Below are 6,315 nucleotides of genomic sequence, written 5' to 3' on the forward strand. Positions count from 1 at the left end.
AATATTTATTTTATAATTTTTTTAAGCGCATGAATTTTGTTTCTTAAACAAATTTTAATTCAGTAAAATTAATGCATTTCATATTTATATTACTATTAAAATGTGATGTAATTTTTTTTAACGGTTTTTATAATAAATTAAAACAATCTACTACTGCTTAGAATTATTACAATAATTATTATTGTGCCGAATACAAACAAAATTATTTATAAACAAAGTACTCACTCTGATGAGGAACGTTTGTGTACGGAATAGCAAACTATAACGGAGCGTACACCGACACTTTCACGATTAAACTTGTCAGATATACTGAGCGGCGAACCGTGTTGACGTTTTCTATTTATGTTTGACTATGATATAACTCGATGGCCTTCAGTCAAGAATCATTTAGTGCGATACTACATGTGATCGTGCTAAAAAAATTATGTGCAACACATAATTAGATATCGTTTATCATCAAGAAAAAAATTCAATTCCTTTGAATCGTTCAAAAGAAATTAACTTTTTATATTTTAAAGCAGAATTTATATAATAATTTTTTTGGTCGGTATTAAAATAACAATTTTATCCTAACTAATCTACTTACTATTTACCATTTCCCTATTTACCATACTACTATTTACCATTTCTAATAAAGCTAGCAATCGTAAGTTTTATTAAAGAGGATTCTGCGTATACAACCTCTTAAATTAGTTACACTATTTTTCAGTTTACAAAATTTTTGAGATTATAATTTCAGAATCTTCCCTTTAACGGATAAACCTTTTTTTTAATATAAAGGAAACGAAGTTCTAATAAAATAAATTGTGAATAATGAAAAAGGCTGGTAAAAGTTGCATAATTTGCCCGTGATTCTTCACAGATCCTTCATTCAAATGCACCATAGGGTTTTTTTCATTATTAATGATTATTATTTTGTTACTTGAAATCTATCAAATTGATTTTAAATCGAATCTAAACGACTTTCGAATTTATTTCTACAAAATCTGAGTCCTGTTTAACTCCTTTTACCTAATAGGGCTCCAGAATCCTTAGAATTAATATCTCGTTATATGATTCCCTTTAAGGAAACATTTTTATTAAATTTCAAGTTTTAATATAAGATTTCTTTAATAACATTATAAGTAAAGTAACAAAATGTGAAATTGGGTACCGCTTTACTTGTCTATCGGAACCTAAAAAATTAAAACAAATAATTAGAAATATTTTGGCCATATTTGATGCTTAAAGTTAAACCAGTTTAGAAATATTAAACAAAATCTAAAAAAAAATTGATTTTTGTACGGTCGTACCTCCTTGTTGAATCAGAGCAAAAATTTAATAGAAATTAGAACTTCTACGTACAACAATATGTATTTCCAAGTTTCGTAAGTTTTCAATAATTGCTCTTTGAAGTGTACAGAGTGTTTCTAAAATGGTGGGCTGACCATACTTTTTCGGATTCTACTTGTAAATCTAAACTAAAAATATCCTTAAGAAAAATGTTAATTTCTCCTTCGTTTTCCTGCTGTCCGCCATTTTGTTACTTTTATATAAAAAATTTATATCTCAATTTCGGATAGATGAAACACATTAATATTCGGTAAGGGTCTTGGTAATAAAGTTTTAAACTTAGCAAAAAATCTTAAATACCTTCACAAATTACAAAATGGCGACCATGTTTATTTTTCAATCCGTTATATCTCCATAAATATTAGTTTTATCAAAATTTATGCTATTTACTAAAATATTAAGCCGTTTATTTTGAACAAACTGACATTTTACTTTTGAAAATCACTTAACAAATAGTCGAGTTATGGGAGAAAATTGATGATGTAATTTTGTGTCATAATTATTAATATATTATATAATATTATTGTGAAAAAATTAATTATTAATATGATACTAATTTGCAATACTAGAATTAACAATAAATAAAAAACAATTAACATTTAATCGAATTGAACGTAAAGTGGAAGACATGAAAACAGGTACAAAATTACATCAATTTTCTTACATCAAATTACATCAATTTTCTTCTGCATTTACAAGCTCCTTGTTAGGTTAATGCCCTTGTATTCGAGTTTTCAGGTAATATGATATATTGGTTTCATGATCAACAAATACCTCCAAAATAGATAGATAAATAAATAAATCTGAATAATCAAATATTTATCGTCTATCTATTTTGGCGATATTTGTTGAGTTCTTTTTCTAAAATCATGCAAAAACGGAAGAGATGTAATATTGGTAGAAAATCTATAGGTGCGAGGCGAATGTCTACATCGCATTTACATGAGACTATGGAAGAGCGTGAGGATCTATTTTACGATGCTATACAATATAGGATAGCCACTTTAAAGTTCAGATCTGTTTTTGAATATGATCCTCATTTGCAGACATTAATAGTAAATACTTACAAATCGGTGCAATGATTAAAATACGCACGCAATCATATTATTTTGCAAGAAAATGGAAAGATGAAGCACCTGGCAAATGTTGTTCTGGTGGGAAAGTTTCACTTCCTATAATTAATGTGCTACCAGAAGCAATCATCAGTTTAGTTTTTGGATCACATTCTTTGTCAAAACAATTTCTCGGTAATGTTGGAAAATACAACACTTTATTTCAGATGACTTCTTTCGATGCTAAACAAATTGTAGAAGGGAATTTTATGCCTACCTTTAAAATTCAAGGTCAAGTTTACCATCGCGTAGGAAGTTTATTGCCAGAACCTGGTATCGATCACCAATTTTTACAAATTTACTTCCTTTTTTATGCTGATCAAACTTCCATTGTTCCAAATTTGAAAAAGGAACTAATAACAGCACTCCAGCAAGTTTTGCTGGAACATAATAATTTGATCAGAGAGTTTAAATGCAATATTGACAACACACCTTTGGATATCGCGGAAGATTTTTAATTAATAATTCATGCTGATCGTGAACCTATTAATCAGCATAGGGGTCGTTATAATCCTCCAACTACTAATGAAGTTACTGTTTTACTGGTCGATGAAGATAACGGACCTAGAGATATAATCTTACGTTGTCAATACTTTACTTTGCATTTGATCAAATGCAAAGTGCATCTGAGCTTAATCGCTCTTATCATCCTTTATAATATCCCCTTATATTTTTGAAGGGTGAAGATGGTTATTATCTAACCATTCCGCAAAATAATAATGAACAAAATAAAACGGTTTCCTGCATGCAATTTTATGCTTATCGACTTATGGTTCGAGATAACATTGACAATTTTTTACATTATTACAGAAATTTATTTAATCAATATTGTGTTGACATGATAGTCAAAATGATCACTGAAAGATTAACCTTTATCCGTAATAACCAAAAACAAATACGTGCTGATGATTAAATTCATCTTCGAGATACTGTGGAACAAGATATTGTTAACGCTAACAACATGAGTCAAAGTGTCATACCTCCCTCATCTTTCACTGTTTCACCACGGTATATGCGTGAGAAATCTCAACATCCTATGACATACGTGCGTAAACATGGATGTTCAGATTTATTTATAACTTTTACCTGCAATCCTGAACGGCCAGAAATAAAAAACGAACTATTCACTGGTCAAAAATTTACTGATAGACACGTTTTTATATCCACAGTTTTCCATTTTAAAATGAAGAAATTCCTAGATCTTATTAAAAAAAAGAAATATTTGGTTCGGTCAACTGCTATGCCCTAAGTGTGAAAAACGAGGTTTACTTCATTTCACATATTAGTATGTTATTACCTAAAATACGATCTGACGAAATTGATCTATCGTATCTACTGAACTTCCTGATAAAATTGGTGACTCATTATTATATGACATTGTTTGTAAATATATATATCACAGACCATGTGGTGATATAAATAGGTGATAAATGGAAAATGTTCAAAAACGTATCCTCGAACGTACATTTGCAACAGTGAAACTGCAGATGACGATCGCCGGAGAATTCTAGAAGACGGAACTCATGCGAAAACTTTAAAGTGATATTGATAATAAATGGATCGTCCCACATTGTCCACTACTGTCACGTTGCTTTAATGTCCACATAAATATTGAATTTTGCAACTCCGTGCAAGCGATTCGATATATCTAAAAAATATATTTCAACAGGTTCAAAGCAAGCAACTTTTTCGGTTAAAAATCAGAGATGAATTGAATCAGTGCATTAATGGTAGATATATATATGTACATCCGAGGTCGATTGGCGATTTTTTGATTTTCCAATAAATCTACCCTACCCCATTATTAATCAGTTAGCGGTTCACTTAGAAAACTATCAACGTATTTATTTCACTGAACAAAATCTCCAACGAATCCTTGAAAGTCCACAGAAGATCACTGTTATTGCTTTTTTTTTGAGTTTTGTCAGTCCGATGGCTTCGCTAAGACATTGTTATATTCTGAAGTTCCTAGATACTACACCTATAACAAGTTTAGCAGAATAAATCGCGGAACTGGTATCGAAGGATTTCCTGGAATCAAAAAGGATGCGGTTCTGGGTAGAATATATACAATTCATCCAAACCAATGTGAATGCTTCCACCTGCGTATGTTATTATGTAATGTTAAAGGACCTACATCTTTTGATTACTTGAAATCAGTTGATGATGTGCTACACCAAACATATAAAGCTGCTTACGCTGCACTTGGCTTATTGGAAAATGATAATTACTGGAAAGACACGCTTGCTGATACTTCCATCTGTCAGTCCTTGCCTAAATTGAGAGAATTATTTGCAATATATTAGTCTTTTGTCATCCTGCCCAACCGAATGTATTGTTGGATATGATCCAAAAAGATTTTTGTAAAGATATTTTATATTATCAAGATATTTGTATAAATCCGACGTCAAACCATATAACGTTGAAATTACAATTTCAGATGGAGTATTAAGTAGAGATCTCATTGAGTTGAAGATGTTGTCGTTACTTTAAGTGAGAAATACTTATGCGATTTCGGTTTTTCTAACACCAACACGTGATAATCAAAAAGCTATAAATGCTTATGATACAATGTTCAGACTTTCTTTCGACGTCGATGAACAGAAAGAATTTGTAAGCATTAATCTTCCTAAATTAGTGCCAGATCAACATCAGGAATTTGATGATATAAATTATAGTGTTGCTAGCAACAGCCCAAAGAATTTTTCTTAGATGCTCCTGAAGGCACTGGGAAGACTTGCTTAATCAGTCTGCTTTTTGCTCAAGTTTGCTACACTAAAAACGTTCCAATCGGTGTAGCATCATCAGCAATAGCTGCTACACTTATAAACGGTGGGAGAACGGCACATTCCACTTTTAAGTTACCGTTAAATGATGCATGTGGGCAAGAATCTGCTTGTTCTATTGGTAAAAACAGTCTACTTGGACAAACTTTGCAAGATGCTAAACTTATGGTGTGGTATGAACGCGCAATGAGTCATCGAGCTCACATTAAAGCCATTGATCGAACCCTTTGAGACATTAGATCATGCGGTAAATTAATGGGTGGTATAACTTTCTTATTTGCTGGAGACTCATTTCCAATATTTTCCAGAAATTTTAAGCTTTTATAAAAACTGTACGAGTGGCTTTGCGAAAGATCTATCATAACTTCTCGAAATATTTCTGCATTTGAAATTAATTAATTATATGATTTTAGAAAAAGTTGAAAGGCAAAGCAAGAAATATCGATCTGTAGATTTTGTAATCAATGCTGAAGATGAAGTCCACTATCCTCCAGAATTTTTTAATTCTCTTAAACCTGCAGGTTTTCCAGCTCATAGTCCCAATCTTAAAATGGGATTTCCGATAATTTTACTACGAAACCTTAACCCTCCAAGGTTATGTAACGACACGAGGTTGCAAATTACAACTATGGAAAATAATATCGTTGAGGCCACTATTTTGACAGGTCCAGCTGCAGGAGAGCTTGCTCTTATACCCCGTATCTCAATGATACCAACAGACTTACCATTTCAATTCAAGAGGCTGCAATTCCCTATAAAATTTTCGTTTGCTATAACAATCAATAAAGCGCAAGGTCAGACATTCAAACACATTAGTATTCATTTACGATCCGACTGTTTTTCTCATGGACAATTATATATTGGACTTTCCAGAACTGGTAATTCGGAAAGTCAATACATTCTGCTACCAGAAAATCTAAACGCCGCAAAAGATACCATATAGCCGGAAGTTCTATCACTTTAATACTGTCAAAAAAAGGGTTGGCTACCTTATAATCTCAGGAGAAGCCGATACAGGAGATGCTATATGTATATATATATATATATATATATATATACATGTGTGTATATATATATACACACAT

General features: G+C 31.4%; 1 protein-coding gene across 1 annotated transcript in view; it reads right to left on the minus strand.

The window, feature by feature from the left end:
- Window positions 1-347, minus strand: part of LOC142334449 (luciferin sulfotransferase-like) — a 111,706-nt gene extending 111,359 nt beyond the window's left edge. The window contains exon 1 of the mRNA XM_075382465.1: window positions 226-347. The gene's annotated coding sequence lies outside the window, so the exon portion shown is untranslated. The remainder of the gene's footprint in view (window positions 1-225) is intronic.
- Window positions 348-6,315: the final 5,968 nt, after the last annotated feature.

Source organism: Lycorma delicatula, chromosome 1, assembly GCF_047948215.1.
Source record: "Lycorma delicatula isolate Av1 chromosome 1, ASM4794821v1, whole genome shotgun sequence".
Lineage (NCBI taxonomy): Eukaryota > Metazoa > Arthropoda > Insecta > Hemiptera > Fulgoridae > Lycorma > Lycorma delicatula.